The 27,351-nt window shown below is 39.0% G+C and overlaps 1 long non-coding RNA gene across 1 annotated transcript; it reads right to left on the bottom strand.

The window, feature by feature from the left end:
- Positions 1–16,129: 16,129 nt before the first annotated feature.
- Positions 16,130–17,910, bottom strand: LOC112944046. The gene is made up of 2 exons (XR_003248705.1): positions 17,858–17,910; positions 16,130–16,163 (listed from the first exon to the last, which is right to left on the bottom strand). It is a non-coding gene; the product is annotated as an uncharacterized LOC112944046 (long non-coding RNA).
- Positions 17,911–27,351: the final 9,441 nt, after the last annotated feature.

Genomic DNA, 27,351 nt, shown 5'->3' with positions numbered 1-27,351 from the left:
ATGCATTCACAGTTAACAGGGGCTCAGCATACTTTTCATCAGGATATTCACTGTGAGATCATCTTTAATTAAGTGATTGTGTAATATTTTATCCATGTGGCCTATGCCTCATTCCACACACTGGGTGGACATAACTCAGGCAGTGAGTCTTTACATTTTTTCGCAGCTCTTGTAAAGCACATCTCTGTAGCAGGAATTTTATTTTGTTCCACAGTAATTAAATGTATTTATTGAGCTGTAGTAGGTTAACAGGGGAACCATCTAAGGAGGAGCAGAAGGGAGGAATGAATTGAATAATAACTAATCATTCATAAAATTCTCACAGTGATAGTTCCTATAGAGATTTCTGAATTCACTAGCAGCTTTATCTCTGCTTTACTCTTTACTATGTAAATTAGACAGCTTTTATTTCTTTTAAGTGGATTATGTAGCCTATATATAGTAAYAAGTGAACTTACATTGCAGTCTCCCCCTTGAAGGAAGGACAGTCTTTTCATCTATATTACTGTCTATTTTAATGAAACTTTCAGAATATTGATAATATGTAATTTCAGATTTCTCTGACCTACTGTCAAACCTGGTTGAAGGTGGCCAGGGGAAAATATATAGGCAGAGATGCAAACTCCTCTTGCTTGTGCACTCCCACTCACACCCACACTCAGTCTCAGTTACTTGGTCAATCAGTCAATCAGTTCCCAGGACATGACTAACTCAGCTCTGTTTTCTTGTGCCAAATAGATCCATTTGTAAATGGGAAAGAAAAGATGCTGCCAAGATCCCAGGCCGAGGCGTTTATCCAGCACCCAGGCATTAATGTCCTCGAAGACTGTGCATACAGAAATTTGGTAGAGTCTGGCCCTACCAGGCTGTCGGGAAGCTTTAGGCGACCTCTCAAAACCAAAAATACAGGCACTGTCCAGCCAGGGCTGTACATGAGGTATCAATACAGCCTGTGAATCCAGAAAAATGAGCTTCATCAGCTAGGCTGTCTTTAAAATCAAATGCAGGTCTTTATCATGAAGGAGATCTCTGACCATTCACTTACTGATGGGTGAGTAAAAAGCTAACAATGAATCTGCAGAAGTGCACACGCTCTGCTGAGCTCTGCCGATGTGCCAAATGGATGGCAAAAAAACCTATCGGGGTGACAGAAAAGCAACAGTGAGACTGGGTGCTTTCCCCAACAAGAAAGGGAAGGGGGAGGTCTTGTGGAGGCAGGGTGATCCCACTTCACTAACATGTACAAAGATGCAGCTCGCTAAAGAACTGGTATGCTTGCAAAACACCTGATAAGGGCCCAAACTTGCCAGAAGATACTGTAAGGACCACCTTGTGAGGATGACCATAGCTCAGTCATGTAGGCCTTTCCAAAGGGTATAAAAAACAGAGTCTAGCAATGATGAACTGAGCAGGGATCAGGAACAACACTTGAACAAATCCTCCAGCCAGACCATGTTGTGAGTATCCCTTCACTCATCTTAATCTGGGACACTGGGCTAAGGTGACTCCTCAAGAGGTTGAATGTCCCCTTGTATGTTCAGCATGTAAGAGCACTCAATTGCATCTGCTTATAAGGCAGAGTGTCCCCTGTACTATCAGGATATAGAAAGACTAGCAAATATTTTTCACTCCTTGCAAGGTTCAGAGGTCCCCTGTGTATTCAGGGTGAAGTAATGTTACAACATTCTATCTTATTTTACTTTATCTCTCCTTTTCCTTCTTTATGGAATTCCTGTTTACTAATTGATCAGCTGATTCCTSTAACAATCACACCAGTTAATGGTGGATGTTGTTTTTGAAAAGATCTTGCACTGGTGAATAAAAGTAACCGGCTAAAGCCCCTCTGGATTATTCTACTGCCTATCCTTTAACAGCAGGRTAGCGCAACACATAGCCTCTAGTTTAAAGTATGGGCAAACAGCGAATTTGTTTGCAGTATGGGAACTTGTCATCAGGCAACTAATTCAGCTTTGCTCCTCCGGGAAAATACTATTTACTTACTTGTTATCAGTAACAATAGTTGTTTAGGAAAACAAAACAAAACAAAACAAACAAAACAAAAAACAGAACATGATGGATTAGTTCTTTCTGCAGCTCTTCGAGAATCCAAGGTTATTTTTGTCATTCATCATGACACATTCTCACCAGCACGATTTCTTTGAAGGTAAGAGTGCAGCTATCATGGTAACGGAGAGATTATTTAGCAGTGTATCAGGCATTAGTGACTATTTTTTTCCCATCTTCATGTATGATTTCTAAGGCTATTGTATTTACATTTTTTTTCTCCCATGCTTTATTTAAACAGAAAAACCTGTTGGTGTCTGTATAAATTTCAGTGTGTAGGAATAAACTGAACCTCTCTGAACTAAAACTGCAGTTCAGACATGTCTCTCTGCTATCAGGAAAACATGAAAGAAGAGACTATTAATTAATTTATTTTTAACTTAGCTGTATGGATAAGCAGTGAATCTTCTCTTCCCTTTCTGATGAAAAGTCCCTTCCGTAACTTAGGTGCTGTTTACCCCTCCAGGCACCCTCTTTCAATGCTGCAACTGGCCAGAGAGAGCTGCGAGAGCTGCAGCCGTGCCCTTGCTTATTTATGTCTGCTATTAAAGCCTGTCACAGGTTCTACAATGCACAATATGATTTCACATTTACAACAGGTGGCAGAGCAAATGCGATGTGGCCAGGCACCCGCCCCGACACAGCAGCTGTTCCTGTACCTCCCAGGGGACCTCCAATGAAAAAGTCAATACAGCTCCAAGCCATAATTTTTCCTTAAAACTGTCTGTGGGTTTGGATAGGGGCAGTATCCTTCTCCCTTGACTGTGATCCTAGCCTTTCTGCTCCCCCATCTGGCATTTCAGGCTCTCCTATAGCCCTTTAAGCCAAGGACCCCTCCTCAGGAGTGAGAGCTGTGCATGATGAGGCTAAAGTAAATGGGGCACTTTCTTAACATAACACAGAATATATGTATTTCTATAAACATATATTTATATTTATAGTCAATGTAACACCATGTACATATTTATGTATTTATAGTTAATATACCATCAAATATATATGCTGTATCTGCATATCTGACATCTACAGAGATGTACTAGGAGAACATAAAATAAACCTCTTACCTAAACACCCTTTTTMCAAAACATTTCTGATCTGTACAGGATCTCATAAGGAGAAAAAAAACAGCTGTGGGCATAGTTCTTGTTTTTAGGGAAGAACTGTTATTGCTCAGTATGGAAGAAAGGTGAGTTCATTACAGGATAGTCACAGTAAGGAGACTAAACCAAGAGAAATGAATATGCATAGACTTCAGTGCAGCACTCTGAGACCCTCAGTTTTCAGCTGAGTAAATGTTAATATAATTTTTAATTGATTTAATTTTAATCGGGAGAGGGGAATGACTTGTGATCCTGAGCAGAAAATTAAAGAAATGCTACAGCAAAGAAAGCCTGCAAAAGTGCCTGCAAAATGTGGGCCTACAAAAGTGCTGGGCCCATCACACTATGTRTTAGGGGACGGACGTAACCCCGGTACTGGTGGGTGACATTGTGGCACATTGAGCTCAGACTTTTCCCCTGTGCTTTGCGTGTTGGATAACAATCTTGGGAAGCCGCCGTGCCTCAGGCCTCAGCCGGCTGCTCCGGAGGCAGCCAGGTGTGCCGAGCGCATGGGCTTGCCGAGCGGGATTGCAGCGATACGTGAAGCGAAGCACATGTATGTTCTCAGGCTGGGGCCTTGCCCTGTCCTGCCTAATTAAATCATCAGCTCCTTGCAGCAAGATCAGCCTCTGAGCCCAATGAAGCCTCCCTTTGGAAGGGACTACGGGCTATTGCTCTGACATAACAAAATAATCAGCCAGAATGTGAAAGGCTGGAGATTATGCCAAGAGGACTGTCAAAAGAACCAAATAAACCCTCCAGTAAAATTAGGAAAATATTCTTCTAATGACTTTGCATAGTCACAATTGCAGGTATTTCTGTTTCAGTCTCTAAACCTATGTTTTCCAAGACAAGCTTTCATTATGTTCCTTTTAAAGAAATCTTTTCTTTAAGCCTATAGAAAGGTATGAAGGTGCACTAAGTCRTAGAAATAAAATAAAAGAATTTGTCCTGCTGTTGCTTGGCTTGATCTAAAATGCAAGATGAAGTGTTGACTTTTAAAGGCTGTCCCAACATCATGTTTACTGAGCAGTTTTATTGAAGATACAATCTGTTGTTGCTTTGAGCAATAAAAGACCTGGAACACTGTCACACTGTGAGGTAAAATTAGCCCCTAACTTTTAGTAACAATCCACATTTTTCCACTCTTTTTTTTTTTTTTTTTTAGCTGTGTCTACAATTCTAAGTCAAACACGTTGAGAAATGTGAATGAAACTGCCACGGTTACATGTTATTTTGTGTAAACAGAAGAGACCTGAGATCTTTTATACAAAGGCTGCTGTGTGTGATGTCTGAAGTGGCAGGTTTTGTATTATGACAATTAAAAATATGAAAAATATAAATACAAATGTACAAATAAGAAAGAAGGCAAACACAGAGTTGTCCCATTGAATTCACATGGATTTTAAACGTTCATTTGAGAAAAGCAACCCCAGCAGGACCTTCCTTACAATGGAGTGACAGCATACATCAGAATAAATCTAGCAACAAGAAAGGCTTAGATTATAGCCCCTAGCTGAGACCCTCCACCTATGTCTATGGTTGGTCCTGGTTGCTCAGGGATCTGGGTATAGTGAAGGATGCAGCTTTTTGGACATTGCAACAATTTTCTGCCAATTTATGCTTATATTTTTAATGAGGTCATTTACTGGAGGGTTTTGGACTAAAATCCAGAGCGTTCCCAGATTGGCATGGATTGCCAAGAACAATTAGAGATAAAAATAGAATGGATGAGGAGGAAGGACTATTTCATATAGAGAAAACTAAAATCTACAAATTCRGTTTTAATCATAAGGTTCTTGGTCTGGGAGACGTGATATATTCCAAATCTAATTAATGCTTAACTATTTTTTTTGCCTGATGTATTCATTCTTCAATGGATTTCTATTATTCTCTTACCCCGTTAAAAAAAGTGGGCCTGATTTTCCTGAACAATATATTTCTGTCCCCTTTAGACACTTCCAGGAGCCTGGAAAGTGTGGGAAGGGGTTATGAGAAAAGTCACAACCGTTCTTTTTAAACTCATCTGTTTCCCAGAGCCATGCTTGAGTACAAGTGAGAATATGGCTGGGATTGCTTTTTGAAAGAGAAAAGACACAGTGCTTGCTCCCAAGTGCTGGATGTCTGGTGGCAGAGCTTTTCCTCTTGCTCTCGTTTAGTGACAGCAAGCCAGAAAGATAAACAATGTCTGCAAAAAGTGCCACTTGAAGCCTATGTTTATCTTTCTAGCTTAGCTAGCATCCGCCAGCAGCCCATGTGTCCTTAAACAGTTCTAAAGTCCCCCTGGAGAGGAGCTGTATCCTTGCTCCACTCCTTTTCTTTTGAGTTAGTAGCAGCAGTCTAAAATATGACCGTTGTCGCATCTCCAAATATTCACACTTCACTGTGACTATTCACATTATGCTGGTTCAAGTGTATATCCATAACCTTATAAGTGAGGGTCACTCTTTAGACAAAATTAGACCCTCTTGACTCCTTCTTGCATGACTATCTAGATTCTCAATTAGATTACGTGGAGTATAAGTGAGCTTAAGCCCAGACCTTGAGGTTAATGGTGTATTCYCCAGGGGAAGCTCAGTCCAGTCATCATCAGTGCCATCACTGTTATAAAAATAGTAGATGAGGAAGCTTTGTCATATTGAGCATCTATTTGCATCTTCCGAAAATTTCTTGAAGGGGAGCTTGAATTTAGCGAACAGCTTTCAATTGGCATGTAATTTGATGCCAAGATGGCAAGTGTCTCAGCATATCATCAAGACAAAGAGCAGAATACTACTGAACTGTCTTGGCTATTAGAGACATGCAGAAGTGTGGATGTTAAGCAGTTAATTCAATACCTAAAAAATCCCCCAAATTGACTGAGTAAGCAGATTTCAAACCTTAAATAATTGATTTCTCTTATGCCTTGTGTACTAAACAGCTCTGCTCTGTTGGAGCCTCATACAACCATCAGTAAGGGAAACAAATTAGGAGGCAGAGAAAAAACTGCAAAGTGAAATAATAATGAGAGCTCTATGCTGTTCTCTGTTAGCAAAGTCCAYTGATCGACCATCTATAGCTGTTTAAATAGACAGTGTCAATAAGGGTATTGGCCCTGGTACCTGCACATCATTTACTGGTTTGCCATTGCTTGCATTGCGATGTCTAAGACAGAGTACTGTATCATAATGGGGAATTAGAGCCAAACAATGGAAAGACTTGTTGCCTAGAAGTAAATGGCAGGATGACAGCATTTTAAAAAATGGATAAATGCTACCTCAACAGGGAGAATTTTGCAATATCAGAGAAGGCAGCCTATTTTCTCTTTGGTAATAGAGTACATGTCTCACTGTTCAATACATTGGCTGTAACTGTATTCAGTAGAGCATGTGATTGTTTCATGTGTTTGATTTACTGTTATCTTTAATTAGCAGCAATTCTATCTTTTTTTGTACATTAAATGCATTTGGTTTAAGGATTCTAATTCTAGAAGTCCCTCTAAAATTAACAGAATGGAGAAAAATCATTCATAATTAACTATTTTTTTCAGATTAAAGGAGGCTATTACATAGAACAGAACAAATGTGTGAAGGAAAATGATTAAACTGAATATGGTTCTTCACATTGTGTCACATCACCCTGCCTTTCCCATTTTAGATAAACACTCTTCTAGGTCCTTTTATGTGCACAGCTTTCCCACAGGCACGTCATTTTGTTTCAGCGAGACACTTTCTAAGTTTCAGCCACCCAATCAAAAAAAGAATATGAGCAAAATCATAGACTTTAGATCATCATTTTACAAGGCTACAGTGACTGGAAGATTTTCTGTCACTTAATATAGCAATGGGTGTAATCTCCCAGAAAAAAAAATCATTTTCCCATAGTCTTGTCTTGAATTGTCTGTGAAAGGAAATGGGTTTATATATTGCTAAAATATCTCAAGAGGCATTTGACACTTCAAAGTGTCAGGGTACTTAGCATAACATGAACTAGCTAAAACTTCTAAAGCCGCTATGTACTGAAGATCACATTGGTTTAGAGAGGGACAAGATTCTTCTGGAACAGATGTCAGAACTGACACAGCACCTGATCTTTCAGAAAATTCAGCTGCTTATTTTGACTGCTGCCTTTCTTGAATCTGTCACAGGGCAGCCACCAGAATACTTGCAATTCAATACAAGTATTTTCAGCTCTTTTATGATATACTACAAAACTGCCGCTATGAAGGCAAAAGGACACATGAATGTAATTTCTTTTTCCACAAAGCATTTTCTATGTTCTTGGAAAGGTTAACCTGCCTAACTAAACTGTACAAACATTATTTCACTTTTATTGACACTCTTTGCAGAGCATGAAATGACTTGAGTTTTAATCTATTTTTATACTGAAAGGAGAAGATTAATTTAATAAGTTCCACACATACAAGTAATTTAAAAACATATTTTCCAAATCTTTTTCTTGTTGTTGCAATGAGGAAAGGGAAAATGGTGCATTACAAAGAAGAATTTGTGGTTAAAACAAATGCAATTATATTTGTGGGACTGCTGTTAACTTTCTTTTTTTATTCCAAATTATGCCTAGAAACAGTGACATGACTTTCATGGAGCATGCTGCATGCTACTTGGAATTGCAAACAGTAGCATTATATTGTGTGTTTAGTTTATGTCAAGTAACAAAAAAAATACTATACAAAAGAAAAACCCAAAAGGATGATTTCTTCTTAACACATAATTATTTCCTCAGTTATACTGCCTTTGCATGGCTCCTTCCCTCCAGAAATAACAAGAGAAAACAGCAGGTGGAATTTGAAATAGGGCTGGCTGGGATAGTATCACAGAATGGTTAAGGTTGGAAAGGACCTTTGGAGATCATCCAGTCCCTCCGCCCTGCTCAAGCAGGGACACCTAGAGCAGATGCCACCACCTCTCTGAGCTCCACCTCTGCCAGTGCTCTGTCACCCTCACAGTCAAGAGGCTTTTACCTACAGCCAGATGGACCTTCCTGTGCTTCACTTTGTGCCCGTTGCCTCTTGTCATGTTGCTGGGCACTAGCGAGAAGAGTCTGGCTTCATCCTCTTAACAGGAAAAATCCTACTAAATACTTCATATGCTGAAAACAATAAAACTATTGTGAAAATGAGTACCATTATGCTTCCACTGATAGCAACTTTCATCTATTGATGATTTTACACTACATTTTCCTGGTGGGAGGGTAACTCTGGGATAACGTGCCACAGATGCTGCCTCCAAATGCAGTAAAGTATTTGAACATGTCTTTCAGTGCCACTGTTTCGCTCAGTGAGAACAGATTTGGCTATGTGCTCAGACTCCTGGGTTTTCATAGTTCATGGAATTAGTTGCTTAATATAGCAAAAAATCAAGGAACTACTACAGAGTATATAGGTCATATAGATTAGGAAAAATAATAGAACATTATATTAGCTAGGTGGTGCCTAGAAATAATAATAATAAAAAATCGGCAGTTCAGGCTGCACTCCTGTGGGCCTGTGAGACTCTGGCTTGTAAAAATGTGTTGAAATAAATGAAAGGGGCAACTTTCCAGATCAGGTAGTAGCTTGTGGTGCTTCATRTGATTAGCTGCCACAACTTTAAGTGTCAGGTCAGAAGCAAAATATGTATTTTGTAATGTTATTTATCACCTGAAATCTAATAATCTGATCTAATATCTAGTGCTTATAATCCACAATAAAGCTCTGCCTCAGATGGTAGTGAATGTTCTAGGCAGAAATAGAGCTGTTATGTGTGGTGAATGCACACAAAATGAGCAGTGTTTAATATAAAGAAAATGTTTTCTAACAAATCCTTTACTGATTTACTGCATATTTTAGGACCAAACTCTTCTAAAAAGAATTGCTATAATTAAAGCTACTCTATAAATTTGAGGTTTGAGGCCTTTCTGAGACTAGAGGCAAAGTTAAAACTCCTCATTCTGTCATAAAAAGCAATTTTGGTTTGCAGAATAACTGAAAGCTTATTCTCCAGCATGTTTAGTGCACTTTTTATCCTGCTTCTTTTTGCAATCAGTTAAAAAATCTTGTTAAAAACTACTGCTCATGTTTTTGGTATCATATTAGTAYCCCTCTTCTTCCTTATTTGAAATCTCTCATGTTGCCATAGAAAGGCATTAGACCACATATTCTTATTTCTTTAATGTAAAACAGCCTTGGATGTTTTGATACTTTTTTTTTTCTTCAAAGTATCTATTCAACACTTTCTTAAAAGCAAAAATGAAATGTCAAAACTCTAGTTCACTTGAACATCTTGAGCTCACTCACAAAATGTTAAAGCTCACAAAAGTAGTTTCCTGAACATTAGGTATTTTACATTTTCCCGCAAGGTGGAATAGCAGCTGAAGTATACTGAAATATATACTCATGTATAAGAATAGAGTGTACTCAAATATAAAATCATGATGTCAGTTTTAACCCTTCTCTAGATCAGTAATGATAGCATTTGGTTATGAGCACATACCTCAGGAGATGCACATTGGACAGTCTCAGTCATTCTTGTTATCTTTATGGCTGATATGAGCATTGCTTGCAGTGAGTGGGAACATCCATGAGTTGGAGAAGAGAAGAMCTAGCAACTCAAGCTGTACTGGGGCAGGCAAAAGAAGGTACCACATAATTTGATTTACAGATTTACRGAAGTCTTTTTCAATTTTGGTTAACTAAATCTTTGAAAATACTATTTATGTTGGACTCTATRACACAAATCAAAATTTTAGTATGATACTAAAGCTGAAAACCTTTTTAWATTCTATAATTCCATTGCAAAAATATAATTGAGTTATACTGAGATATCAAATATATTTAATGTAAAGATTGATTCTTTAAAATAATGATTATGACATTTTGTTGAACCTAAAGTTTGCAACTATTTTTTAAATTGAGAAAACATTTAGGTTCTCTGAAAAAATATTGTATGGTCTATGTCTCACTTTTCTACAAAGCCAGAAAGATTATATAATATTGTAAAAGCTCTGCATGTCATGTTAGTTCTACTTTTACAGAATCTGCAGGTTTTCTTCTAAGGCTTCTTTCACTAGTTTGTGACATCCAAAGACTAGGCAAAGAATTTCATAAGTAGCAAATAAAACMATTTAGGGATTTAATGGACTGTCACTTTTAAGGAAAATTATCTAAATATAGGCAGCAGTTGGGTTTCACTGCAACCATTTGGCTTTCAGATCTTCCCATTACCCCAACCTTTTGTACTGTGGTTAAAATAACAAGAATTCGTACATGGCTGAAGTGATGATTTAACTTGGCAGGATTCAAGACCATGTAAGTAAATCTTATTATAAAGACCTGTTAAGGTAGACAGAAGTAATTTGGTCCCATCCTCCCATGTTCTATTTAACTGTATCTGAACAGCAGCTGTTCAATTTGCATAGGAATTTACATTCCCATCAATAAAAAGGAAAAAAAAATAGTGCAAACCACAGTCAGGAATTTGACTTCTTTGCCTATAAAGGGAATGGCCATTTGTTCTACACTTAAAACACATAGTAATAATATGAGAAATACTTCTATTTTACTATTGCAAGTAGTGCTTGAGAATTGGTGAAGGAAATTCATGTGTTTACCTTTTCTCTTCAGAAATCAAGGGAGATGTGTGAAATTTAGCAACAGAATGTTAAAGCTTCATTGTAAATTCATTTTATTTTTAGAGATGTGCTATCTGCTTTAAATACTTTCTAATTTGGATCTGAGCAAACAAAATCTGCTTGCTGAGATAAATACCTGTGTAGGATGGTGAAGATTTTGGTTGGAATATATGCAATTAGCCATATTAAAAACCGTTAATAAAGCCCTGAAAATCTGTATGGTACTCTATCAACACATAATATAAYATAATATTTAAGATACAAATCTTTGCTTACGTTTCAAAGATCAGAATAAAAATATTCTTCACTTGGGAAGTTGTGAATCTGGATGAATTTCCTGAACACTGTTTCAGTTACCTGTCCTCCCTCTCAAAACAGCAATGTGATACAGAAGTTCCCAGGCAAGGCTGATGCAGACTGGGCAGTGCAGCACTCAGAGCCAGCGTGGGCTCTGGAGCTGCAGTGAACATATACTYTTAAAAACAGACCTTCACATGAATAGCATTGCCATTTTATTTGCCGCAGAGTATACCAATCAGTTGCCTTTCAGAAGAATGCAGAATTTTCTGTATTTTCATATCTGCCTGACTTGTACRCTATTGGGAGTCTTAAATGCCACCAGACAACTATGCTGGGGAAGCTGAACCCCTTTGTAAGCTTCATTGCATTCTTAGGGGTTAGTATCTAAATATCTTTAAATATCTAGACCCCAGCGTCTGAGATCTAGTGCTGCCACCAAAAACATTAAATAACACTACACTGCATGTGGTAGAAGTATTCTGTTAACTATTCTAAGCTGCTACTGCTGCAAAAAAAAAWGTCTCTTGAAATTTGCATGTTAAATCTAAGCTGGTTTCATTATGCTCTAAAACTCCTTTCTTGGTTGCAATGTTACCATTTTAGCTCACACTAAGGATGGCATGTTTGGCTACAGCACATATTTTTAAAGAAGTTAGTTAAAGGACATTAAACAATATGTTCTGACACTGCTTCTTTTCCCTTGGGCTAGGCAAGTGCTAAGTGTTTTCAGGAGCCCTCCCATACCTCTGCAGGAGGAAGGCTCCTTTAACGCTTCCAGATTTGCCTTTCAGTAAGCAGAGAGACTGCTAGCAGAAAAAAAAAAGAAAAAAAAAAAGCAACCATATGTGCTCCCATCCGTTCATCCAAGTGAATCTGCTGTGCAAAGGAGAGCAAGGATCCTCCTTCTACCTTCCCAGTCAGTGCCTGCTCTCCATAAATCACAGCCACAACACACCAGTGAAATGGGGACCCCTCGGTTCTGCTCTCTGATTTGAGAGTAACTTGCACTTTTTTTTCCTTTTTTTATTCTCTTATCACGCAGTGTGAAACAGCCTTAAAGCAGCAGCTCTTTCCTGCTCTTATCTGTGTGCTGACAAGCTCAGAGGCAGCATCCTTAAGATCTGCTCTCTGGTTCAATGAGTCTTGCCCTGCTGCATATCTCATGCGCCTTACTTGGGAACCTATCGTCTAGAGAGGACAGAGTCCAGCCTTTGCTCCCATACTAACCCTGTCTTTCAGCTGCCTGTGAGCAGGTCTTTGCTCAGTGAATAGCTTTAAGTCATCTCCCTCTGTCCTTGGATTTCATTGCAGTCAGCATATGTCTAAAATGAAGAATTGCGGCATCTGAGTTATAAGCACCCAAGGTTTTTATTAGATATGGTCCTAAGAGACTAATTCCATGGTTTAATCATTAGATAAGTCTTCCTGCTAGAGATCAAACTTCAAAGTCAGCCTTGGGTCAAGTGAACATTGTTTGTTTAATAAACGTTCCCCCATATTCTGTCAGGAGGTTAGTGAGCAGCTGTCACACCAGTTGCTTTTAGTACCTCTGGGGTCAATTGGCTTCAGATAAAATCATGGTGAGAAATAGTTTTTCCATTATTTAAGGAAAGAAAAAGCGTCACCTACTGGAAGTTACAAGTCATCATTACGACGTAACAAACAACTGAATGAAAGGTGTCTCAGTTGTGGGTAAGAATGATCTCATTCATCTCAGAAAGCTCCATGGCAGCAACCCTGAGACTGTATTAATCTTGTAGAAAGAGCTTTTTCCTTAACTGGCTCTGTGTAACTAAAAAAAAAAAGCTTGCTTACATATATCTCAGAGGAATACCTCAATTTGACTTTGGTAACTTATAATATTAGACAGTATTTCAACRTGAGTTTTTGACCCAGGCAACTACAGGTCGGTGAGCCTCACCTCCATCCCTGGAAAAGAGATGGAACAGCTCATCCTGGCTGCTGTCTCCAGACACRTGGAGGAGAAGAAGGTGCTCAGGAGTAGCCAGCATGGATTCACCAAGSGGAAATCATGCTTGACTAACCTGATCGCCTTCTATGATGGAGTGACTRGCTGGATAGATGARGGCAGAGTGGTGGATGTCATCTATCTGGAYTTGAGCAAGGCTTTTGACACCGTCCCTCACAGCATCCTCCTGGGCAAGCTCCAAAGGTGTGGGATAGATGAGTGGACGGGAAGGTGGATTAGGAATTGGCTCAGTGGCAGGGTGCAGAGAGTGGTTGTCAATGGTGCAGAGTCCGTTTGGAGGCCTGTAGTTAGCAGTGTCCCCCAGGGATCGGTCCTCGGTCCGGTCCTGTTCAATTTGTTCATTAACGACCTGGATGAAGGGCTGGAGTGCTCCCTCAGCAAGTTTGCTGATGATACCAAACTGARTGGAGTAGCTGATAGCCCTGAGGGCTGTGCTGCCGTCCAGAGGGACCTGGACAGACTGGACAATTGGCCAGACAGAAACCTCATGAGGTTCAAGAAGGGCAAGTGCAGGGTCCTGCACTTGGGGAGAAATAATCCCAGACACCAGTACAGATTAGGGGTGGACCTGCTGGAGAGCAGCCCYGCAGAGAGGGACCTCAGTGTCATGGTGGATGACAAGATGACCATGAGGCAGCAGTGTGGCCTGGTGGCCAAGAAGGCCAACGGGATCCTGGGGTGCATTAAGAAGAGCGTCTCCAGCAGGTCGAGRGAGGTGATCATCCCCCTATACACAGCCCTGGTGAGGCCACATCTGGAGACTGTGTCCAGTTCTGGGCTCCCCAGGACAAGAGGGATGTGGAGCTGCTGGAGAGAGTCCAGCGCAGGGCTACCAGGATGATCAGGGGCCTGGAGCATCTGCCATATGAGCAAAGGCTGAKGGAGCTGGGYCTGTTCAKCCTGGAGAAGAGAAGGCTGAGGGGGGACCTGATCAGTGTCTAWAAATACCTCAAGGGMRGCAGTGAGGAGGAGGGGGTGKCTTCTTTCCAGTGGTGGACAGCAACAGGACTAGAGGAAATGGCCACAAGCTGAGGCACCATAAGTTCCACAGGAACTTAAGGGAAGCATTTCTTCACAGTGAGGGTGACAGAGCCCTGGCACAGGCTGCCCAGAGAGGTTGTGGAGTCTCCTTCTTTGGAGATCTTTAAAACCCGCTTGGGCGCAGCCCTGTACTCTAGGTGATCCTGCGTATGCAAGGGGGTTGGACTAGATGACCTCTGAGGTCCCTTCCAACCTTAAGCATTCTATGATTCTATGACACATGATGCTTCTTTGTTTTAGTGAGGAGTGACATAGAAACCAAGCATTACTCTCTTATCTTTCTGACGAGAAAGGATGTTACTGTTGGACAATACAACAGGAAAGAATCAGCCACCTGCACAGATCAAATTTTCAAGGGACAGCTGAAGTGACCAAARAGTATTGGGAAAAACTCTGTCCTTATGGAGTTTAGAAAGGGACTTTTGGCAAGCAGTGCTGCTCACAATAGGAGGGAAATTTGCCAAGGAATCTTGGATCGAGTCTCTTCATTTATTCTGTGCTTTGAAACGTCTTTTGCAAACCACAAAGAAAAAAAATAAGGAAAATTAAAACCATGAGTCAGAACTGTCCATAGAAGGTGTAAATTAAAGGGTTAGAAGACACCTCACTTTTAAATATTATTCACATTCAATAGAAAAAAGCAGCCCCTTGATGTTGCACYGACTTTCTGATTTAGAGCTCAGTAATTAAAAGCAGCTATTTTTAAAATTGATGTTTGTTAATCCAAGATGCTGTTACTTAGCATTTCATTCCAGGCAGCACTTTTATAAGTTTGCTCATAAAAAAGCACCCCAAAAGGAGTAATTTTAAATAGAAAATCCTGTGAATATTTATCTACTGGATTTAAGCTRCAATGAATTTAAGAAGCTTAGGAAAATGCCAGTAAAAGTCCACCAACTTTCTAGCCCCGCAACTGATGCAATATGAAATTGGAAATGAATTTCCTACAGAAGAAAGGGCTTGCATTGAAAATYGTACACTCTCATGGGATTTGCAAAGGGAGACAGGAAAAGCTGCAATTCTGCCTTGTAGAGCCCCTGCACAACTGTTCACTGTAGTGGAGAGGACCGGGCTCTTCTGCACGTTGACTGAGGGAGAGAAATTTCAAGGACCTAAGTTGATACCTGGTTAGGTAAATTTAAGTCATCATTAAGGTCAGACTCAAAACTCAACGATGTTGAATCACTCAAAGAAAGCAGTCACAACTACATATTTCAGAGAAGCTACAGGGAAAAGCAGCCTGAACAGCACTGAGATCGATTTCAATTACCTTCTGAAGGGAGGGCTGGACAAGAGAGATGCTGGAGTTAAACRTTAAAGTTTGGTATGCAAATTTTGAATATCTCATTAAGATTTTTTTAAAAAGAAATTCTGTCCCTGTCTGATAATGTGTTCTGTAAAAATTTAATTTTTCAGATTTATGCTTTTTTTTTTCTCCCCTCTGTTTTCCTCTTCCTCCTTCCTGCAGAACTTAAGCCTAATAATTTTTAAACCTTCCTCTAACATACTAGTAAGGAGATCAAAAACAAGATGGTAGGCTGACTATGTCATTGCTTCTGGTAACATTTATCTCCTTAGGTAYCCTGCTAAAGGTATGTTATGTAGATGTTCACTTTTAAACCCATCCCCAGACCWGGGATCTGCAGTAGGATTCCAACTCCCCTGAACAGCAAAAAAGACTTTTCYCACCTTCACCGAGTATGGAGCATAGTCTACTTTCTAACTGAGAAATAATTAGAAGCTTAATGAGTTTCCTTCCATTGAAGGGATGAGGACAAATACATCCCCAGGCTTTTCTTCATGGCATAGAGATTCTTTGCAAATTTTCATTCTTAAGTTTATTATAGACTGCTGAGAGGGTTTGGAGAGTGTGATACCAAGAACTCTATGGTCCTCCTCGTGCTTCCCTGTGACTGTGCCTGCATTGGCACTAGTGACTTTCAATCCTCTTCAATTTGCCAGCAGAGCACCCAAATCTGCACTTCTCATCAACTGGGAGCTTCACAGGGAGAAACCTCGGTGATCAGAAGATGCCAGGCTAGAGCCTCAGTGATTTTACTCTGCAAGAAAATGTTTGCCAGTATAAATTCTGAGTGTGGGAGCATTCTTAAATTCAGTCCAAGATCTTCAATAGATAAATGGGACTTCATCCAGATTTGCAGTTACACTTCTATTCTTCTCAGGTTGTATTTTGTCAGTCTTTGACATATATCTTACCTCTTTTAGGAATAAAACAGAGGAAAATGGRAGTTCAGAAGCATGTCAACACCTTCTGTTTTGTCGTCAGCTATGATAAGGTTAACCTTGAATATTTTTGAATTTATTTGGTAAAGAAGAAAAATGACATCTGTTTTGTAACCTCACATCCTACTCTTTCTGACAGCATGAAGTGTTTTCACTGAACTGTAAGATTTGCTCATGAAAGCTGAGCTAATCAGATGTGGCTATCCAAAGTTCAGTCAATAAATAGCTTGGCTTCCTAGCTTGTGATAATATAAAGGGAGATCAATAAGATCTACGAAGATTATTTCTGTGTTTCCTTCTGCTTTGTGTTAAGTTATCCATGAAGGACAGACTGCTTCCCTGCAAACATTTATTTCTCCTTAAACTCTATTATGCTGCACCTGTTCTGTGGGAATAGCAAAGTGCTGATTGTATATGAAAAATAGATTCCAAGTAGTTGCAGTTCTGAGTAATTCATTCTTAGATAAGTACCTACTTATCTCTTTTGTGCATTTACTATCAAATCAGAATTCTAAATATAACAAAATAACAAAAGTGTAACCTCAGTCCTTAGCAGGTCCAATATATATATATGTATATGTGACTGTTCTTCCAGAAGAGACTGAGTTATGAATTTTTGGATCAAATCCATGTCCTGTTCTTGTGATGAAAAATTCCTATTGATACTAAGAGCAAAGTTTTGTTCTGAAAACAAGTACATARTTTCTATCCAAATAACACAGAATATAACCTCAGTAATATCAACTCACCTGAAACTTGTGAAATTTTCATTATATGAGATTACTTTTTAAAGAAGGGTTTAGTAAAGCTATATCAAAATGAGAATGARCCCAATCTGAATTGACTATCAATACGAAGATCAAGCACTAATCAAAGCAAAGTGAAGGGTACATCTGAGACAAGGTTAAAGAATCAAAATCCAGTAAAAAACAAATACAGCAAGTTTCTACATACTGTTTGTATGAAGAAAAAGGAGAAGGATCCAAAGTAGTAGYCCACTTTTCTAGTGTTCATGTTAATGCCAATTATAAGGAAAAGCACTGGCTTCTTATGATGGGAGTGATCTAAGCAGTTATGCATTGCAATGAATGTAATACACTTATACTTGTATCTAGTCTGCATTTAAGATTAATTGTGATGAGATTTTTAATGCATTTTTAACAGAGGATTAGGATCTAAATGTAGAAGATGCTTAATATACATGAAAAGTTAAAGTATTCGAACTCCCAGGATGGGTGACATTCCAGGAAAGACTCTAGGTAAATAAGCCAAAATAATCCTGAGGCAATTCTCTTTGAAAATTTGTAGAAGACAAAGAAAATCTGAGAAAAAGAAAACTTCAGAAAATATCTCTGAGGAAGATATTGAGCAAATATAACAGGAAGCTTAGCTTCAATGCATAAAAAAAATGGGCAATTGGGTATTAAACTATCAATTATTTAAAGCAAGCAATTTTGTATGGTCTTACTTCAGTATCATATCTAAGATATAAGAAGCAGTTTTATTTTACCATATGTGGTGCCTAGGGTCATCAGCCAGAGTTTAGCATCCAGTTCTGAAAACCACAAAACACAGACAGAATAACAAAGGAAGGTAGGAAATACATTTGTTTAAAACATATCTGAAGTGGAAAGGGAGAAGTAACTAGAGTTRTGGAATATTCAATATTCAAGTATGTAGAAGTTTTGCCTTAAAAATGTCAGTGAGGAAGTATTCTGCATATTCTCTAGACAACAATATGAAATAATCAGCCCTGGTAATMAGCAAAGACTTAAAGAAAAACAGTCTGGTCTTGTTCAGTGAAAGTTTGATGCTTTCCAAGGATGTAAACTCTTCAACTCCTCTGGGGAACCTATCCCAATGCTTAATACTCTCACTGGAAAATTCTTTTATCTTATATGCCCTGCTGGAATTTACTTTCTCTGAAACATTGACTCTTGTATTGTCACTGTTCAGTGCTGACAAGTTTGTCTCCACCCTCTCTATAACCTCCCCCCATAAGTAGCTGTAGTAGCAATTACATTTCCCTTATCCATTCCCTTTTTTGCACAAGCCTTAAAAGTACTTCACGGATTGCACTGCAACTACCCAGATGTCACTGTGACCCTCTACGTCAATGCTCCAGCATTTCCATGTCTCCCTTGTGTGGATGAGCCGGTACAAGAAACTGGATTGATTTGTCCTGATGTAGTTTCTTAAAATCCGAGATTTGCAGTATGAATATTATTTTAAGTACTTGCATGACATGATGAGCAATAGTAAGAGCACCCCTTTGCATGGTACAGTCAACCTGTTAAAAATAGAAATAGATCAAAGRCTCCTTGAGGAGGGATTTTTCTTCCTCCCACTATCAAATGAAGCTGTTCAGACCCACAATTTAATTCTGTCTCATTCCATAGTTTCTCAAAAAAATTGTCAAAAGACATCAGCTAGTAAGTCTGCAATTTAGCTGGAAAAGTTTGGTTCTTTCCATTCCGTTCTTTCTAGTTTCTGAATAAAGAGATAAGGGATCACGCCTGCTTGCCATGGTAGGTACATGAACTGTAATTTGCAATGAAATATCATGAACTGTGCCATACTACAGAAGCGTTAATTAGAGTAATTTAAACACATTGTAACTTACCAGTGATTTTGCATTCAGTATATTTTAAACAGCTGAGCCCTGAAAAAAATGCAGTGATTTGCTCACCACCACATATCAATGGGCTTCTGCAGCTGTGGAATCACACACAAATCGAGCTTGCACAGGCAGCCAAATTATTCTACAGGAACTGGAGAAAATCAGAGAATAATATCCCAAGAGACAGACACTTTAAAAAAATTAACTGTTAGGTCTCCTGTGTGTATTTGTACCTGGATGGCAAAGTTTTTTTAAAAAATTATGATTTTAATATTGTGCCTCCCAGATGTTTCACCTGTTCACTTCTTTAGCCTCACACATTAGGTGTACTCCATAGCAGGTAGCTGTCTAGTCTCCACACAGATTGATAAAGACCATCTTGTTTCTTGAAAAGCAAGGTCTAAGACTAYGGCATTCCCTAAGGAGTATTGTGATAATGGGCTAAGGACAGAGCTGTTACAAAGGGAAATGTCCAGGTACTAGTGAATAGCAGTTTCCAAACTGCAGTTTGTTAAAGGACAATCACACAAGTCTATTTTAAGGAAAGAATGTGCTTCTGAGAAGTCAGTTTTTCCAGACTTCCCTTGCAACTGCATTAGCATTGTGTATATCACTGGTGTATTTTATTATGTAGTTCCCTGTCACTTGGGAAGCTGGACAATCTGAAAGATTATTTCATTATTTATACAGCTACTTTAATGATTACTACTAATGCACATGAGATATATAATCTGACTTTTACACACACTGCAAAGCAGTTAGTAGGAAAACATGTGGAAGATTCAGAATTGAACATCAAAATCTATTACATCTCCCTAAGACAGCTCACAAAGGCCAAGTTCATACAGCGCATCAAACTTGTTTATTATGTACGCAGAGACCTCTAAGCAAAGGCCACCAAGCACTTCTGCCCTGGGTCTACCAGTAGAGGAGTAAGCACATCCATCTTTGATACACAGCAAAAGCAGGGGAAGAGTGGGTAACAAGCTGGAATGTAAGAGCTGCCTTAATCTCCCATCAACTTCCATCAAAGTTGCTTCTTCATACTGGGCAGAAGGAAAAAGTGTTGAGCTTATCTGTATAAAAAGTATCAACCTCCTCTTACCTAGGGCCCATCACAGATTGTTTCATTTCGACAGAAAAAAATGGCAGCTTATGAACTGGATGTATAAAATCCTAAACATGATTTAGRCTTCCTTTCCAGGAGGCTGGCGTCTCCTTAAAACAAAAATGTTTGTATCTCAAAGTTTAGAAAGGTCATCATCTCTAAGATTAAGTATTCATTACATCTGCTTAAGTGGTAGAGGAAGGTATCCAATTTGTAAAGGGCATATAGTTTCCACACAAGAGTAAGAGATGCCTCTGAAAAAAAAACTCCCTTTTGATGAAGATAGTTCTGATAACACTTTCAACAAAGACAGCACAATAGAAGAGCTAGTGATTATATGTATCTGGAGAAAAACCTACATAGCCAACGGAAATCTAAAAGAGAGAAGATTAAAAGCATGTTATTCAAACATCGTTGCCTTTTTATCAGACTACCTTTCTGAAAATGTAATTGAGTCAGCTGTTCAAGTGACAGCATTCACAAAAGGGAAAGGATGAGTCCTCAGTGAGTGATTAAATTCTGGAGCAATCCATTTAGTTACCATAAAAATATTTTATTGCCAATCTGCTCCAAAGTCAGGAGCACATTTATGTCACAGGAAACAAACAAACAACTCCCTTTCCCCCCCACCCAAAATACTCAAGTCTTAAAAAATGCAATTTTAATTTCTTATCTTAAATTTCTAGATTATTTTTGAAACGGAGATTTGTCACTTGCCAGTCTTTTGTTGCTCACCATTCCCACCAGGCCATCCTAGAGCAGCTGTAGTGCTGGCACACAGTCAGCCCCTTGGTGGCTCTCAATGCCATGAGTGTCTTCTTCCCACATGTCAGGCACCAAATTTCATTAGTCTGCCCAAGTAGTAACCCTGTGACTATGCCAGGRAAATAGGTGAACTGTTGCTTGCATCAAATATTTGTTTTATTGACAAAAATCAATAGAACAAAAATAACCAAAATCAGTAATATTAAACATCTGCTTCACTAGCAATAGCCTTACACCACATGCTCATCTCACCTGTAGGTGACCCACTGCATTACAGCCCATCTGCAGTGAACTCCCCAGCTACCCCATGGTGGGCACAACACAACACCCTGACAGGTAAGCAGGGGAGGACAYGGTTCGGCTCACATCCCTGCCAAAGGAGGGAGAAGGTCATACTAATCACATCCTGAACTGCAGTATAAAATAAAGGTTACTTTGCCCCATAACCATTGTTGAGGACGATGTTCCTGTGCTTCCTCCCTTGAGATGGGCCACAGCACTTGAGCCTGTGAGTCATTCCTCCTCCAGGGTCTTCAGAAGTTCTTCCCTTATCCAGGATGAGGTTTGCTATATCGTATGAAGTTTCTGCCACCAATTACCTAGGCTGAGCATTACATGGGTCCCCCAGTTCCTTTCAAAGTTTTCACACATCTCTTTTCTCTGTCAGGAGCAGAGGGCAAGAGGAGACTGTGGGCAGCTCCTCCCTAGGACATACCCTGTATATTGATACAAAGGGCCTATAGAAAGCTGGCCACGAAGTGAGGGCAAAGAGAAAACAGCCTGACTCTGGCACCGTAACTCCACTGGGCATCCTCTGACTAATAAATTCCTTCAATACGGTACTACCTTAGAAAAAGAAAATAGTCTTAGCTTCTAGATTTGCTCTGTAACATTTCAGGATCTTACTATTTTACTAGTCAATTCATTTTTCACTCAACCAATATATAACAATACTTTAATGCAATATTTCTCATAAAATGCTTCCCTCAGCATTGTATAAAGATCTAACGCAATATATTTTATGAGAAGCAAAATATTGTTATTAACAGTGATTGCAATGCAAAATTTTGTTGTTCCCACAGCATGTGATCTACATTCTTCCTTTAAAGCATGATTAGGGAAAACAAAATTCAGCAATACCAGTAAGTTGTGCAATACTACTATTTACTACATTAACTTTCTTGCCTCMTCAAAGGTCAGTCAACATCTAAAAGAATTGTCACCCAAACACTCACAGTTCTACCTAGCCATATTAATGTCTTAGGGGTGAGTATTTAGTACTAGTCTATTTATGTTTTCAAAAGAAAATATCAGCCTCACCTCAAGTTGATTGTTTGTATTACTTAAAAAAACACGTTAAAGATTTCAATTTTCTGTAAAGCTTGCTATATACTGCCTTAGTTCAACTCCATCTCTAAATGCCCCCAGAATCGTTTAGCAGATTTCAAAGCATATATGGGGCAGAGAAGAAGAAAGACAGAAAGAAAAAGGAGAAAAGAAGAAASTCATATACAAGTAGGTCATAATTAGCCTTAGGCATTTATTCATTAACACTTACCTAAGAGTATCCCAAAGACTCAGGTGTTCRAGGAGACAATGTTCTGATGAAACTTTTGGTGTACCAAAATGTATGCTTTAGTGCCCTTCAGATTAAGGGGTAAATACTAACAACTTAGCTACAGGTATTTTCCCCTCCCCACCCCCACCATGACTGCTTTATTTTCTACAGGTGCATCTAAGTTAGGTTGATGGGAAAGGCTGTCATGTGACTGGGACTTCATATAAAAGTTCATCCCCTAAAAGCTGTTCTGCTTTTGGATGTTGGAACATTTAACCTATCATTTTAAGTAACTAATACCCAATAAATATTGCTGATTAAGATGCTTGCTTTAGTCTAAAAGGTTCCTCTAGCAAGTATTTATCAATACTGTCATCAGGTAAGTGAGTAAACAGTTAGGTAATTTTAGTTTTGTAGCTTTTTTTTTTTTYTCCTGGCTATGACCTTGMGGTTTAAAGAGTTGTAATATGTCATCTAAAAGTAATATGTATGGGAAAATGTTAGGCTATGTTTTAATTTAATGTACTTGAGAAGTGCTTAAGGTTACTAAGGTTTCAGGAATGGGAAGAGAAGAGAAAATAGTGTGTCAGGGGTTAATTTCATGTTAATGGCAGCAAGGTAAATCTACTAAAAAGAAACATCTGCTGACTGCTTGTCAAGCTTATGCTATGGCCTTTTATTATGACTTTYAAATTGCACTCTGTGATTCTGTTGTCATTTGTAGAGGAATCTTCCTTAGAAATGTGTTTCTTGATGCATCAAGTGCTGTATTGTAGTCTGCTAGTATTGGTGTATGTAGCAGGAATGGAGAGTCTGTTATGAATCTAGATTGCTAACTGTTCTTTATCTTATTTCAAATAACTATTTTTAATATTTTTTTTGTGCTTGGAAGTGCAACTAAACTGATTAGAAACCTCTGAAAGAAACTTATTTGAAGGGACTATGTATTTTTTCCCTTAAAGGAGCAAGATGATTGCAGACAATCTTTCTTTTTCTTTTTTTCCCCCTTAAGTAAAGCTTGTCCATATAGTAAACTAATCTCAAATGCAAAGTAACTAGCTGATGTATGTTTGTAGGAACTTGAGCGTTGAAAATATAACCACTTAGTATGCTAGACTATACTACTATCCTGTAGTTGTGTTTAATGGGCCTTCAAAGGTATATAACTTGAACAACAACCTGAATCCATAGATTTTGCTAACTGTCTATCAACATCCTAAACCACCCAAATGGGGAACAGTTAAAAAGTGTCCTATTTGTCTGTAACTTCTGCAGGCAATTTTTCAATATTTTTGTCTCTGGTGTGATGATACACTTTGTAAATGAGGAGAGTAAAGTTTCTCTCATCCTTAAAGTTGGCCTTTGGGCTTGTATATAGTAATAACATCAAGCTGATTATTGATAGGAAAAATGCCAGACCAGTAGCTTTGAAGCATAAATCTCCTGCTTTGTCTGCCCAAGACCTGTAGATCAGCACTGATAATACAGGTCTATCTTGCTGCAAGGGTATTCTGCAGTGTGTCTTGGGTAGGGTAACCTGCAGCTGAGAGCACTTTATTACCTCCAGTGATACCTTGTGGGTTTATAATGTTGCTGCAGGAATCGGCAGTGCTGCTTGGATAACACATAATGAGAAAAGCAGATCCTTTGGTCTTTATCTGACCTCTTTCACTGCTTGTTTTGTACTGCTGACTCTGAGACCTGTTTGTAGTAGCTGTTCTTTCTTGTCTCTTTTCTGCTTGGCTATGCAAGAAATCTCCTATGACATTTCTTAGGCTTTCTATCAGCTTTATTAAGAGCTTGGCTGTAGCAGATATCTCAATTTGGAAAGCTAAGAGAAGTTCAAAGTTTCTCTGTGCATGCTTTTCTAGCCTGTTGAGGTTTCTCTGAGCTACAGCATAACCCGCTGCTGTAGTAGGCTTTTTTCTAGGTGTGTAATTTGCAAAGGAGGGGAGCATTTAGTTGTATCATCTAAGTCATGATAATCATGCTAAACAGTATTGGCCCTGGTATTGATTTCTGGGGARCACTAGCAACTGGCCTCCAGCTGGTTTTTGTGCTGTTGATCACAACCCTCAGCCTGGACTGAGCTGGGAGTTCAGCCAGTTTTCAGTCCACCTCACTGACCACTTATCTAGCTTGTGCTTCATTAGCTTGTCTGAGGATGTTACTGGAGACACTGTTAAAAGTCTTACTGAAGTTGAGATAAATGATATCTGCTGCTCTCTCCTAATATGCTAAGCCTTTCTTCTCTTTGTAGATGACTGTCAGGTGTTCTCTTCAGAGAAGGCTCAATTGTTAAATTCATGATGACTATTCCTGATCTCMTTTCTGTTCTTCACATGTCTGGAGATAGTATTCAGGATTAGTTTGTCCTTTCTGTGATCAAGGTGAGGTTGATCAGCCTCTAGTTCCATGAGTTCTCCTTGCCCTCGCTGAAGACAGGGGTGATACTTGCTTTCTCCCAGTCAACATACCCTTTCAAAGATGAGCCAGGGGCATTTTTGCAGTAGAAAGGCCAGAAAGGCTCCCTTTGCATACGTGGGTGTACCCCAACAGAGCACTTGGGTGTGCCAAATTTTAAATATTTCCTAACCTGATTCTACTTCACTGAGGATAACTCTTCCTTGCTCCAGAATTCTTCCACCCYAACCTCAGGAGCCAGTATGGACTGAGGTGATGAAAGCGTTTAGTATCTCAGTCTTTTCTGTGTTCAGTGTCACCAGGTGTTCATTTAGCAATAGACCTGCATTTTTTTTTTCCTGGTCTTCCTTTTGTTGTTGATGTACTTGCAGAAGCCTTTCTTGTTGTCTTTATATCCCTTGCCATTATCAACTTCAGAAGGACTCTGGTTCTCCTCACCCCATCCCTGCATGCTTGGACAATATCTCTTTATTCCTTCTGGATGCTGGCTTACACCTTTTGCACACTTTCTGAGCTTTATCAGCTACTTCAGCAGGCCTTTACTTGGTTTCCTGCTTGTTGGGATGTACCATTTTTAAGCTTGGAGATGATCCTTAAATATTAGTCATCAGTCTTGTAACTCTTCCCTCTGGGCCAATATCCTGTGATATTTTTCCAAGTAGGTCCTTGAGCAGCTGCAGTCAACTCTCCCGAAGTCCAGGACTGTAATCTTGCTTTTTATCCTGCTGTTGCTTAGCTGCATCCTGAACACTACAATCTTGTAGTTAACGTTGCTAAATCTGCTCTTCATGTTCATATACCCAACAAGTTCTTCCTTGTTTGTTTGTTTGAGGGGCTCCTTGGCAACATTTTGTTCACCCAAATCTGAGTTTTTACATCAAGGCACTTCAGAAGTCTCCTGGTTTGCTTGTGCCCTGATGTGTTGCCCTTACAGCAGATATCAAGGTGGTTAAATTTCCTCACAAGGACCAGGGTATTTAAATGTTGCCTGAAGATGATCTCATCTGCTTCTTCTCACCCAGGTGATCTACAGCTTATACTCACCAGTGTCACTCATGTTGAGTTGCCAGCTAATCTTGACCCTTGCTCTCAACTGTTGTATTTCCCATTCCCAAGTATAGCTCCAGGCATTCCTGCACCACCTTCTYGCTTTCTCTGGCTCTTCCCTCTAAAGAACTCTTGCTTCTGAAATATGGCCTTCTCTCCCTTTATTATCATTACTTAGGTCTCCYTTATCTTTAGGTTTGATAGCGTTCTTTTCTTTGTATATGTCACAAGGCTTCCCAAAGAAGTAGAAGAGAACCAAAAAAAAAGTAAGTCTTCTGCAAGATCTGCTTCAAACAGATGGATATTCCTACAACTCTCTTCCATGTTTCTGGATACGATTCTAGGAATTTATCGCTATTTATAGAAGATGGCTCTTGACCTTTCTGAATTGCTCCTGAAWCTACTAATCATTTACTAGTTTCTGTTAGTGGAGGTGCAGCTGCTTGTTCATTAAAGGCCTGTCTGTTGTAGTTCTGAAATTATCTCAAGCCTCTGAACTAGCTCTGACCTGCCAATTTTAATAAGTTATCATTTTGGGGCAGAAAGTTGATCCATGCCAGTCTTTGATGTAAAGGTTCAATTACCTTATTTTAAGGAATAGAAGAGAAGGGAAAAAAATCCTAATTTCAGTGATAATGTGTCTTACTCTGCRATTAGTAGTATTTATAGCTTTGTGTAGTCTCCCTTGTGCCCCTCTTCATGCAGAAAGGTGAATTACTGCTTCTTAAAATCCATAATAAAGACAAAGTGAGTTCTGTAAATAACACTTTTATACTTCATTTGAGCAGTTAATTGAGAGTTTAGTATTGTTTCTGACTTTAGAGACTGAGCAAAATTCATAAAGCTGTCACTTTAGAAAGTATAGGTCTATACACATGCCAAATGTGTACTCAAAAATATAGTAATTGCTTATCTTATAGCATTAGATAAAATATCTTCTGTGGACACTTTTAGAAAATATAGCAGAACTTTTAGAACAAGCTTGCCGTTTCAGAAGTTCATATTTYTTTGCTCCCTGGGGAATCTCATGTAGTAATTGCTGTAAGCTTCACTTTATGTTTTTTGCTATCCCTTTGTGCACTGAAGTGCATGAATGCAGCATCRCATGATGCAGTGGGTGACCTACAAAAGAGGCTCCTCTTATTTGGGTTTCTGACCTGCCTCTAATTGCACAAGAATCTTGACCRCTGAAAAGGGAAATATCTCCAAGATTGTACAACATTAATTTCAGAATTCTTGTAGCTGTCTATCAAATTCAGTCATTCCTTAAAAACAACAGCAAGTAATAATTGCATTTGTAATACAGACCCAGAGCTGCTGTTTCTCCCCTTTCCATGTAGTGCCTACTAAAGCATGATGGMAAAAATATCCTTTGTCAGAAAAATCTCTTCTCTGAAAATTGAACCTGATCACAAAATATCCCAAAGTCTGTTTTACTTAATAGGTTTTTATTACTTCCTGATGCATACCTAACRTAATGTT

This window comes from Nothoprocta perdicaria, unplaced genomic scaffold, assembly GCF_003342845.1.
Source record: "Nothoprocta perdicaria isolate Ctin4 unplaced genomic scaffold, notPer1 scaffold_16, whole genome shotgun sequence".
Lineage (NCBI taxonomy): Eukaryota > Metazoa > Chordata > Aves > Tinamiformes > Tinamidae > Nothoprocta > Nothoprocta perdicaria.
The sequence above is the reverse complement of the archived record's forward strand: the minus strand, read 5'-3'. Positions and strand labels throughout refer to the sequence as shown.